At 42.8% G+C, this 13,726-nt stretch overlaps 1 protein-coding gene across 20 annotated transcripts in view; it reads right to left on the bottom strand.

Annotated features, from left to right (window-relative positions):
- Positions 1-13,726, bottom strand: part of PICALM (phosphatidylinositol binding clathrin assembly protein) — a 113,647-nt gene that overhangs the window by 72,127 nt on the left and 27,794 nt on the right. The window lies entirely within an intron of this gene.

Here is a 13,726-nt window from a genome sequence, read left to right as displayed (position 1 = left end):
AACATCAATAAAACAATAAGGGCAACAAAAGGGAATAAATAAATATTAAAAAAAAATTTTTTTAAGTATTCTGGAAGATGGCGACTTTGGAGTCACAGCTGCCATGAGCTCCAAGAGGCAGCAGCTTGCGACCCAGAATCTGCTGGATCTGGTAGGATACTGGGCTGTCTGTAGGAGGGTGAACACTGGCTGGTCAAAGTGACACCAAAATACAGTACTATAACTCTCTCTTGGGCTGACAAAGGTAGGTCAGGGAGACAAAGGAAAATCCTTTGATTATTTGAGTTCACTCCTCCCGCCCCCCCCCCCCCCACCAGCCTGCAGTGTCAGCTCAGCCTCTCCTAGCAGGCTTCCCCCCACTGAGCTCTATTCTTTATTAAGACTCCTGGCTGACCAGGGGTGTCATTGCAGCCCTCTTCCTTTAACTTCTCTCTCTTTTTTAAGTGGCTGGAGTTGTATTTGAGTGACAAAATACCTAACCAATTAGAGCCTCATCCCTGCCTGAAAAAGACTACCTGGAGGTTTTTTTTGTTTTGTTTTTTGTTTTGGATACTTCTCACAATTGGCTGTCTTTGCTCAGGCTGCCTGCAGCCAATGGAGCAGTCCAAGCTGCAGACTGACTGTTAGGGGTTTTCTACTCTATTTTATTTTATTACTACTAACACACACACACACACACACACACACACACACACACACACACACACACACACACGTATTGCTTTTCCAATCACTTTCAGGTTTACCAAAATTAACCATTGTTGTTTTTTCCTTTGCTAGGTGACTGGGTGTCCTATCCATTGTGAGAGGAACCTGTTTCTCTCTGCCTCTTCTCTCTACTCTCCTTTTTCCCTCCTCCTAGCTAATTAAAAAAAAAAAAACTCACTGCTTTTCCTTTTTCTTTCTTCCTTTCACTCTTTTTTTTTTTTTATTCTTTTCTTCCTGCCTCCTTCTTTTGTTTACTGAGTTAGCTGATACTTGTTTGTGAATTATTTTGGGGAAGAAATCTGATTCAGAGTGGACTCTGTGTGTGTATGTCTTCTCTACTTCCCTTTCTCCCCTTTCTATACCTAGAATTTATAGTGGACAGTAGGTTTGCGTACTTGTCTATTCTTGCTTTCCCTTTTTTCCAGTCTCTTTCTTTTTCTTTTGTTTGGTTGCTGGTTTTTCTTGGATTGCAGATGTTGTTTGGCTAAATGGTATTGGTTGAACTGCATCAATCCTTGACTCAGTTACTACTATTGTAATTCCTGAGGTTGGTGACTGCACTTGTCATAAAGGTCTTTAGTATAGCATGGCTTGTACTTAAAACACAGCAACTGAAGAACACAGAACAAAAAAAAAAAACACATCAATAAAAAATGGTGAAATTAAAAGCAAATAAAACTGCTAACACAATGAATCAGGACAGGAGCCCAGAAGAAACTCCAAATCACTCAGAAGTAACCATAGATAAGAAAAGTATGCAAGTAATAATAGTAAACCTAATAATCACAGAAATAAAGACAACTATGGAGAAAAAGGCTATCAGAATTAGAGAAACAACAGAGGAAACCAAACTACCTCGGTAGTTAGAGAAATGAAAGCTGAAATAGCTGAGCTAAAAGGTCAACTGGCAGAACAAGAAAATACGAGGGAAAGGAAAGCAGATTAACATAAGCAGAAAACAGAATTAGCCAAACAGAGGGTGAGCTAGAGAAAACTAAAAAAGAGTTAAAAGAGCTCAAATAGAGATTGAGAGACACTGAAAACAACAACAGAAACATATAGGATGATCTCAATGGAAGTAACATTCATATAATTGGCCTGCCAGAGAAAAAAAGAAAGGAAGGGGAAGGAAACATCCTAGAGGAAATAATGGAAGAAAATTTCCCAGACCTAAACAACAGAAAGGACATTAAGATTCAAGAGTCCCAGAAAGTCCCAAACAGAATCAACCCAGACCTGAAAACACCAAGACACATCATAGTTACAATGAAAAAAAGTAAGGATAAATAAAGGATCCTAAAGGCTGCAAGAGAAAAACAAAAAGTAACATACAGGGGAAAACCCATAAGACTATCAGCATACTTCTCCAATCCAACTCTAAAAGCCAGAAGAGAATGACAAGATGTCTATCGAGCCCTGAATGAAAAAGTGTTTCAACCAAGGATAATATATCCTGCTAGACTTTCATCCAAACTAGATGGAGGCATGAAAACAGACAGACAACAGTTAAAGGAGTCAATCATCACCAAGCCTGCCCTGAAAGAGGTACTAAAAGACCTCTTATAAACAAGATCATCACTATAATACTTGCAATATGCTGGGAAATTGTGCAGATGCAGTCACATCTGCCATGTTGTCTGCTCAGGCTATTGCTAGTTCCCGCGAGAGTTGGGACATTCTCGGAGCACCTGTTCTGCCATGTTGTGCCCTCAGGGCATTGTCTATTACCCGCAATAGTTGCAGTGCTATGGTTACTCCTCCCCCTTCCCATTCTCACAAGTTATTATCCTACCCTGGAGTGCTATGGTTACTCCTCCCCCTTCCCATTCTCGTGAGAGCTACTCCCATGAAAGTACTTCTTCCGCACCTCTCTCTTGCCGGCCCTTCACTTCGGTGTTTAGATGCAGAAAAGGTTGCAGCATGAGGCGGCCATTTTTGCTACCTTCACGTGGCCCAAACTGCTTCTCTCTCACCCAACTCTGAGGTGCCAGTGCAAATAAAGATTTGTGTTCCCTCTTCGCTCCGGATCTCCTCTCTCTTCTCCATGGCGCAGCTCAACACTCGGTGCCCAACGTGTCCCGCACTCATGCCCCGTTGGGTGGCCCAGCCTGAGGTCCAGAAAAGAACTCCCAGACACAGGTAAGTGGCAGCCGCCTGACTCTGCGGCCCCGCGTTTCCTCCCACCATAGGATTTTTTCTGCTTTACGAGGAGGCGTCCCAGACGTTCTATTATCTTCTGATGGGACAGGCTCTCTATCTCAGAGACACTTTAATTGGAGCTACAATGTGGGTTCTCTTGGTTATGTTTGCAACTCTCAGGATATGTATACGGTGTACTGCCAAAAGGTTAAGAGATCTTGAGGCTGAGATACAAGAGTTAAAGGATATGTTCTCGGCGCTTAAACACCCTAAGCCTTCTGCAGTCTGCCCTGAGAGTTCTGTTTCCGCAGACACGTGCTCGGTGTCTCCTGCGGCCACTACAGTGGCTTCCACTTCTGTGACTCCTCCCCCTGCTGATACCTCATCATTAAGAGACCTTGAGGCTGAGATACAAAAGTTAAAAGAGATGTTCTCAGCGCTTAACCAACCTAATTCCTCTACAGTTTGCCCCAAGAGTTCTCTTCCGGCAGCTCCAAGAGCTGCTACCCTAGCAGCTCCCACTTCTGTGACTCCTTCCCCCGCGTCATTAAACCAAGTCTACACCTTTCCGGTAAATGTGGCCCCCAACAGACAAAACCCTCAGGTGTGGCATCCATACTCCTCCAAAGAACTCAGAGAACTCAGGCAGTGAAGGAGGACGAGATTCATGGCCCATGGACCAAGTCCATTTTACGATACTTTTTCCAGCACCTTAATAACCCCCAACATTGGAGAGACTTAGCTCGTGCTGTGCTCCCAGACCCCCTCTACCTGCAATGGGAGGCATGCTTTCGTGATGAATGCTCTAAACAATCCCAGAAAAATAGTCACAAACAGCTAGAATGGAATTTTGATGCATTGTTTGGAGCGGGAGAGTTTGAAACTGGAGTTCAGCAGGCAGAAGCCAAGTTTCCAACCGGTTATTTTGATGTTACGCATGTGCGCAACACAAGCATGGGAAAGGTTAAGCCCATCCACAGGAGAGGCCTCAGTCCCCATTAACTCCCTTCGCCAAAAAAACCGATGAATCCTTAGCTGATTTCATTTCCAGGATGCGGTCAACCTTTGAGAGAAAGATTTATAATCCTGAAGTCCGTTCTCTCCTCCTGCGTTCTATTGTATGGGATGGCATGATACCACAATTCCGTCAGGCATGCCTTAGTCTTAAACACCTACACCAAGATAATTGGATTTTAGCGACACAGGAACTTACATCAGGCAATTATGGGGCACCTGCTACGACACAGCCTTATGCAGTTACCCCACATAATCAAAACGGGGCTGCTTTCAGTGCGGTCGCCAAGGGCATTGGCGTAACTAATGTCCAGATAAGCTGCAACCACGCCTCCATTGAGGGCAATCACACCTCCAGTCAGGGCAACCACGCCTCCAGTTAGGGTAACCACGCCTCCAGTCAGGGCAACTCCACCTTCAGGCAGGGAGCTAAAGGCCACAAACAGCTTGTCCTAGATGTCAGAAAGGTTTTCATGGAAGAGATTGTTGGTCCAAATTTCATAAAGATGGCATGTCCCTGAATGGTACAAATTCGGGCCTGAGATTTTGTGGACCCCTCCTGTTTTAGAATGAGGTCACCCTACTATGACAGTAAGGACTGGCAATATTCCTTTTAAATGTTTGATTGACACGGGGGCAGAAAAGACGATTTTAAGACAAGCAGAGGTTCCACAAAATTGGGAATTCCTCCCAGAACCCCGTTTACACGGAGATGGAGGGTTGACCCAAGCTCATGTGGGAAGACCCTGAAAGGACTACCGGACACTTCTGCCCTTTGGTAGCTGATATTAGCACCAACCTACTGGGCAGAGATCTTCTGGAATGTCTTGATGTTAGGATATCCACAGATGCCTCTGCAGAGCGTAACACCAGCTCCTGCAAGACTAGATCTAATCAGCACCCCCAATACTAACTGCCACTGTTCGTAACCAAACACCCTGTTTAGACTGGCTTTCTAATGAACCTGTCTGGGTGGAACAGTGGCCTTTGCCTAGGGATAAGCTAGAAATTTTAAAAGAGGTCGTCCGAGAGCAGTTGTCCTTGGGACACATTTGTCATTCTCGAAGCCCATGGAATACTCCTGTCTTTGTGATTAAAAAGCACTCAGGAAAATGGTGCCTCCTCCAAGATCTCTGAGCGATAAATAAAACCATGCAGGTCTGGGGCTCCCCCCAAAGGGGATTGCGTCTTGCTTCTGCAATTTTCTCATTCCTGCTGTAAAGAAAAGCAGCCTTAATGTAGCTCCTGAGAAGATACAGCTAATTCCTCCAATATCTTTCTTAGGTTCAGCGATATCTCTAATGCAAATTCGTCCCTTAAAACCTAGTGTTACTTTTCCTTCTAACCTCACTCTTGCTTCTTTACAAGTTTTCTTGGAAATTTAAATAAGCTTAGGCAGTATCTTTATCTGCCTACTAGCTGCCTCCAAACACTGTTTGACCTGTTAAAAGGAAACAAACAGCCCTCCTCAAAACATAGGTTAACTCCCGAGGCCTCCTTGGCACTAGAATGGGTTAACCAGGCCCTCCAGGAAATGCACCTTGTTGGATTCTCCCCCTACTCTTCGGTAAACCTTCTAATCTTTAACTCCACCCCCACAGTAGTGGGGGCATTATGGCAGAACCATGGGGTTCTCGAGTGGCTTCACACACCAGTAGGCGGAGCTCCAAGACTCCTCACTGAGATAGACGCGTTAGTATTCATGGTTCTCCAAGGAAGAAATAGGTCTGTGCAGGTCTTAGGGAAAGAACTGAATTTAATTATTCTTCCCTTTTCTCTCACAGATACAGAGTGGCTCATATGCCATCATTCCCGTTTTGCCATAAGCTTTGTGGAGTTTCCAGGACAAATAGATAACCATTTTCCTTCTAATAAATTGATAGCTTCTTTACCTTTTTTGCCTCTACTAGTACCTAAACTTTTCTCTCGGGATCCCATCCCCTCTGCTCCTACAGTCTTCACTGATGGTGGAATAAAGGTAGCTGCTGCTCTTATATATTACCCAGACAAACAACCCCCTAAACCTCTCTTTACTCAGCTTCCTGAGAATTCCCCTCAGTACAAAGAACTTTATGCTGTTTTCCTTGCATTAAAGCTGCACCAGAATCCTTCAACCATTTTTCTGACAGTGTGTATACCGTTAACTTACTTCCATGTCTTGCTCCTTCTTATGTGAGAACTGATGACAACCCACTTTCCCCTCTTGATTCAAATCGCCTCTATGCTGTCAACCACTGTATATTCAACACCTTCGTTCCCACAGTCCTCTTCCTGGTTCCCTGTCCAAAGGGAATGCTGCAGCTGACCACCTTGCCTCCGCAGGAACTCTCCTAGTCTCTGTCTCTGATACTGCTGACTTTCATTCCCTAACTCATGTTAATCTTAAAGGCCTTCGAGCTCGATTTCCTGATGTTCCTTTACCACAGTTGAAACATATCCTTGCTACATGTTCTTCCTGTGCAAGTCTCATAAAAACACCTGTTATTCAAACTCTTGGGGTTAAACCCTGAGGCTTACAAGCCAATGCTATTTGAAAAATCGATGTCACCCACATACCAAACTTTGGCAAACAAAAATATGTGTTTGTCTCAATTGATACCTTTTCTAAATTTATGCGGGCAACAGCTCAGATGGGAGAAAGCTCTAAAAAAGCTTATAATCCATATGCTCTCCTGTTTTGCTGTGATGGGTTTATCTCTTCAACTGAAAACTGACAATGGACCTACGTTTACCAGCAAAGAATTTAAAGATTTTTGTTCCCTCTGGAACATTACTCATACCACAGGCATTCCCTATAATCCACAGGGACAAGGCATTGTCGAGAGGGACCTTCAAACCCTTAAAGCTCAATTAAATAAAGATAAAGGAGGAATGTACCCCCCAATATCCAGCTAGCAAAAGCCTTAACTACATTAAGTCTCTTTAATATTTACAGTAACTTGGACTTACCTCCTATTATTCTTCACTGGCAAACACCATCTACTCTTTCAGCTATTAAGGTCAAGTGGAAATACCCACTCGATAAAATTTTGAAAGGGCTGGCCCACTATTGACCATGGGGAGGGGTTTTGCATGCGTTTTCCCACAGAATTACTCTAAACCTGTCTGGGTTCCTGCCCACCATGTCCGACAATACCCGCATGATGGCACTGCTATCCCTGAAGAACAAGAAATCCAAGAGGACTAGATGCAGGATACATCCCAGGATCCATAATATGACATGGCAGAATCTGGAAAATCTGGCTCATAGAGCTCTCTCTCCTACCCCTTCTCAGGATGTCTTATATTATGACTGGCTAGTTGTTATTTGTGAGTGAGTGTGTTGAATGACCAAAAATTTTTGTATGGCCCATCTGCTCACAGTACTCTAAAAGGTAATTGACTTCATATAAAAATGCTGGACGCAGCCAAAATTTCTGGAGATGTCCAGAAACATTCCAAAATAATTTTTTCTCTCTTTTGATTTTTATATATAAGTCTTTGTATATATGTAAAGAGCTTAGTCTTAAACTGTGTGAGTAAAGATGGATATAAATTTGTTTTTAAAACGATATGTTTTTATAACAAAAGTTTTTCTCCTGTGTGTTATAACTAAATGTTATAGGTATGTTTCAAGTTTGGTAAACATTAACTTAACAGTTAAAAGTGTAACCTTGAAGCTACATTACTACCAGGCAAGGTAAAATTAATTTGCTAAAAGTAACTAACTATTTAAGGTAAAGTCTAAATATTTAACGTGACAATATATCCCCAAAACTAAAATGCAAATTCTCTATACAGGGCGCTTTCGGAGGGCCCCCAAAAGTGCCCTGTAAACTATCTTATGGAAATTAATCCACAACAGATCTGGCATCAATCTGGCACTGTAAATGTTAAAACCATTGTCACTAACATGCATTAACTCTCTAAATAACCTGAGTCTGTTTATAGTCCAAAGTAAAAATTGTTAAAAAATCTAAATATATATTTTAACTAAGATTGGTCTGAAGATCCTGCTGTAGAGACTGCTATGAGAGGTAACATCAGATGACCTTTAAACAAAATCATAAAGATATTTAAACCAATTATAATCATCGAGGTGTCAATTATAGTAAACCTCTAACTTGTTACAAGTTTTATTTTTTTCACAAGTAAGTGATTACAGCTATCAAGCCTTCATATGAAGAATCATCTGTTCATATGGTAAGGTATTAAACTATAAGAAGTTCCTCCATACACAACCTATGTGAATTAACAACATTCACATATTCTTGTACACTTAACTGGTGGATCTTGTCTTGCCACCATAGGCCTGCCTTTGTCAGCCAACAATTTAAAGATATTTCCCTTTATAACATCACCCATGCCACAGACATCCCTTACTACCCCCAAAGACAAATGGCTGTTCCCCTGGACATCACATCCACTGACTGCTTCCCTTAGACTTGAGATATGATCCCGCCTCTTCATACCAATGGGTAAATTCCCCCTTCCTTACCTGGCTACCCTCAGTTGTGGGACTTTGCTTGTTTTACATCTTCTGCTCACAGCAGGTCCTATAATTCTTAACAAGCTCATGGCCTTTTTACAACAACTGTTGATGCCATAAAGATGCAATCTATACAAGCTCACTATCATAGGCTGGACATGGCAGAATCTGGAGTTGCTGCAGAGGATTTGCCCCCCTCCATCAGAACGTCCACCATGTAGAGGGCTGCCTAGCCAATGATGGGTAAAGGGGAAACTAGCGTTATCCAGTCAACCTAAGACAGGGCACCTGGTACTACTGGGCAAAAAATGACCAGGTATTCCAATGACGGGTAAGACGGAAGGCTGATCCCCAACCTAAGACAGGCACAGTCCACTCTGCCACAAAATAAATTCTGCCAAACATCAAAACATGTATGTATATATATGCCCTCAAGGTTGCTATTGGCATGACCATAGAGTCTTTGTTAAAAGATAAGTTCTTTTTCCCCATGAATCACCCAGGACCTTCCAGATAACGGCTGATTACCATGACAAATGAAAAACAATAATAAATAAATAGGAAAGATACATCCCCCAATACTCAGTTGGCTAAGGCACCAAACCTCTTTTTCTATAAAAAAAATTCAAATCAGATGCCCTGCTAACCACGAGAAGCAGATTGTTTGTGTTTCTTTCACAGGAATCCTGGAAAAAACCATCTGGACTCCTGCACACCCTGACATCACCCACTAGACGGCACGACTACAGTGGAACCCCCCCCAAACCCTAGATGTCACCTGACACAATCTGAAGAACCTGATTCACAGACTCCAAGGACAGAACTTTTTTACTGCCTGTCTGCCTTTCCTGCTTCTGCTTTGCCTGTCACGTTTTGGTGGTTCCAGCTCACTCTCTACAGAAAAGCAGAATTCCAGCGGCTGACCTTCTTCATGCAGCGTTTCAGTCCCTGCCATTTCTCCCCTAGTCGCCTACTTTGGACTGAGACTTCTATCAGACTTGCTGGTATACCCTTTGGACACTTTAGACAATTTTACAGCAGCTTCCTTCTCTTCACGCTGCTGGTTTTTCATAGACTGACCCTGAGTAGTTCATAGATTTTACAGACTGTTGCCTTTATTCTTCTTCTAGCATTTGCCCTTCTTCCGTAGCCAGTCAACAGCGTCAGGTTGAGCCTGATGTAAAGTTTCGAGACCTCCTTTGAATCTGGAGAGGTGGCAGTCGTTGACTATGTGGGTCATAGTCTGTCTGGAGCCACAGGGGCAGTTCAGGTCATCTCTGGCTCCCCAGCGATGGAACATAGTGGCGCACTGGCCATGGTCTGTTCGATAGAGATTGAGGAGGGCCCAATCATAACGTGCTAGGTCAAAGCCGGGTTGATGCTTGCAGGGGTCTGTGATGAGGTGTTTGTTCTTTACCTCAGCTGACTGCCAACTGTTTCCAAGAGACTGGAACAGAGAAGTTCAGTGTAGGCATAGGGGACCAGATTGGGTGACGAGACGTCAAGCGTTGGACAGGGTGGGCGAAGATATCCGCGTATATTGGCAGGTCCGGTCGAGCGTAGACGTGGGAAATGAACTTAGATGATGCCGCATCCCGATGAATATCTGGTGGGGCGATGTTGCTAAGAACTGGCAGCCATGGAACCGGGGTGGAATGGATGGTTCCAGAAATTATCCTCATGGAGGAATATAATTTGGAATCGACCAAGTGGACATGGGGGCTACAGAACCATACTGGGGCACAGTATTCTGCAGTGGAATAGCATAATGCCAGAGATGATGATCGTAGTGTGGAAGCGCTCGCGCCCCATGAGGAGCTGGCCAGTCTTGCAATGATGTTATTCCTCACTCCCACCTTTGCTGCAGTTTTTATGAGATGTTCGTGAAATGACAGAGTGCGATCGAGAATAATGCCAAGATAGACTGGCTGGGCTTCATGCCGGATTCTCGTATAGCCAAGCTGCACATAAAGCTCATGCAAGGCCGAGGCATGGTGTAGATGGAAAACAGATGATACCATTTTTGCAGTGCTAGGGATTAGTCGCCATTTTTTACAGCAATCAGATATCAGAGACATATCTTTCGTGAGTGTTTCCTCGAGGATGTCAAACTTTGATGCCTGAGTTGCACAGCAGATGTCATCGGCGTAGATGAACTTCCTTGAGGAAGTTTCTGGGAGGTCATTGATGTAAATATTAAATAGCGTAGGAGCCAGAACAGAGCCCTGGGGGAGGCCACTTGAGACAAGTCTCCATCTGTTGCCTTGAGGACTATACAATGCCAAATAGCCCCTCTGCTTGGCGGGCCATGCCCTCCTACCTACAGGTCCTGCACTTTGAGGCAGGAAACGTTCCCTCATTATGAACCCTTCCCCCCCCCCGAGACAGGGAACGTTCCTTTGCGCACCAATCCTTCCCTTGACATAACACTGGCTTTTACTACTCCCCTACTTGTCCCTTCCTGTTTTGTTATATCATTCAGGTTTATGCCCAATCTGCTCACCCCTACACCACTATTCCTCGGTCACAGATGGAGTCTTTTACAGACATTGACCCATCTTAATGCAATGACTAGACAGAAAGATAGGGAAAGATGTAGAATAACTGTGAGGAGATGGTGGAGCCTGGCAGAGCTTAACCTATGAGATGAGTCCCTCCAGGTAAGTCTCTCTCTCTACAGAGGGGTTGAGCACAGAGGGGATACATAATCTCAGAAGGTTTGAAGCCATGTAAGTCTTCCCGCCCCCACAAAAACGTTCTACATCTTCCCACCTGAGCACGGCATTCCTTAAAAACATTTAAGCCCGCTCCACTCTAAATTTCCTATACTGAGGCCATTAGATAAAAGGAAAGGGGGAGATGCTGGGAAATTGTGCAGATGCAGTCACATCTGCCACGTTGTCCCCTCAGGCTATTGCTAGTTCCCGCGAGAGTTGGGACATTCTCGGAGCACCTGTTCTGCCATGTTGTGCCCTCAGGGCATTGTCTATTACCCGCAATAGTTGCAGTGCTATGGTTACTCCTCCCCCTTCCCATTCTCACGAGAGTTATTATCCTACCCTGGAGTGCTATGGTTACTCCTCCCCCTTCCCATTCTTGTGAGAGCTACTCCCATAAAAGTCCTTCTTCTGCACCTCTCTCTTGCCGGCCCTTCACTTCGGTGTTTAGATGCAGGAAAGGTTGCTGCGTAAGGCGGCCATTTTTGCTACCTCCACGTGGCCCAACCTGCTTCTCTCTCACCCAACTCTGAGATGCCAGTGCAAATAAAGATTTGTGTTCCCTCTTCTCTCCGGATCTCCTCTCTCTCTTCTCCACGGCGCGGCTCAACAGCCATATATAAGAGCAATTAAAGAATTGTTGAAAAATGGCATAAATTCACCCATTAAAAGAGTGGGAGGATGGATCAGAAGACACAACCCAACTATATGCACCTTGCAAGAATCCCATCTGACCCAACAAGACAAACACAGGCTTAAAGTGAAAGTATGGAAAATTGTAATACACACTAATGAACCACAAAAAAAGGGCAGGAACAACCATTCTCATCTCTGACACAATAGACTTTAAATTAAATTAAGTAACAAAAGATAGGCAAGGCCATTACATAATAATTAGAGGATCAATCAGCCAAGAAGACTTAACAATTATTAACCTCCATACACCCAATGAGGGACCATCTAAATACATCGAACACCTACTGAAAGAACTACAAATATACATCAATAGTAATACAATAATATTGGGAAGCTTCAACTACCCACTCTCACACTTAGATCAAAGAAGCAGAGAGTCAACAAAGAAACAAGAGAATTAAATGAAGAGATGGTCAGACTAGACCTCCTGGACATTTTCAGAGTCCTTTACCCCAAAAAACTGGTATACACATTCTTTTCAAATCCACATAGCACATCCTCAAGGATAGATCATATATTAGGTCACAAAGACAGTATCAACAAATTCAAGAACACTGAAATCATCCCAATTATCTTCTCTGATCACAGTGGAGTAAACCTTACATTCAACAACAAACAGAAAATTACTAAAAGTCACAGAATTTGGAAACTCAACAACATAATGCTTAAAAACCGCTGGGTCAGAGAGGCACTCAAGCAAGAAATTCAAATGTTCCAGGAAAAAAAAGAAAAATAAAGACACAAGTTATCGAAATATTTGGGACATAGCTAAAACAGTATTGAGAAGGAAACTCATAAATACAATCACATATTAGAGCACAGGAAAAAGCTAAAATAAATAACCTTACTGCACACCTAAAGGACTTACCAGGAAGAACAAAGGGACCCAAGAGCAAACAGAAGAACGAAAATCATTAAAATTAGAGCAGAAATAAACAACATAAAAAATAAGACAATCATACAAAAGATCAATGAATCAAATTTGGTTCTTTGAAAAATTAAACAAGATTCACAAAAACTGCTGGCCAGACTCACTGAAAAAAAAAAAAAGGAAGACACAAATAAATAGAATTGTAAACGATAGAGGAGTTATGACAACTGACACCACAGAAATCCAGAAAATCATGTGAGACTTCTACGAGAAACTACACGCTACCAAGCTAGAGAATCTGGAAGAAATGGAAGAATTCCTGGAAACATACACCCTTCTAAAAACAGAACCAAGAAGAACTACAAAATATAAATGCACCAATCACAAAGAAATCGAAACAGTTATTAAGAATCTTCTCAACAACAAAAGTCTGGACTAGATGGCTTCACAAATTCTACAAAACTTTCAGGAAACAGCTAATACCTATACTTCTAAAGCTCTTCCACAAGATCAAAGAAACAAGAACACTCCCTCCTATCTTCTATGAAGCCAGCATCACCCTGATACAAAAAGCATATAGGGACACAACAAAAAAGGAAAACTACAGACCAATATCTCTGATAAACACTGATGCGAAAATATTAAAAAAAGATGCTGGCCAATCGGATACAGCAGTATATCAAAAAGATTGTTAATCACGACCAAGTGGGATTTATCCCAGAAATGCAAAGCTGGTTCAACATACGTAAGTCAAACAATGTCACTCACCACATCAATAAATAAAAAAAAAAAATAAACCAAATACCACAAGATTATCTCAATAGATGCAGAGAGAGCCTTTAACAAAATCCAACACCTATTCATGCTCAAAACACTACCAAAAATGGGAATAGCTAGGAAATTCCTCAAGATAGTAGAGTCCATATATAGCAAACTTACAGCCAACATCATACTCAATGGACAGAAGCTGAAAGCTTTCCCCTTCAGATCGGGGACTAAACAGGGCTGTCAATTATCACCATTACTCTTCAACGCACTATTGTAAGTTCTTGCCATAGCAATCAGGCCAAGAGAAAGAAATCAAAGGAATACAGATTGGAAGGGAAGAAGTCA

This window comes from Erinaceus europaeus, chromosome 17 (genome assembly GCF_950295315.1).
Source record: "Erinaceus europaeus chromosome 17, mEriEur2.1, whole genome shotgun sequence".
Lineage (NCBI taxonomy): Eukaryota > Metazoa > Chordata > Mammalia > Eulipotyphla > Erinaceidae > Erinaceus > Erinaceus europaeus.
Note: the sequence above shows the minus strand (reverse complement) of the source record. Positions and strands in the feature narration are given on the sequence as shown.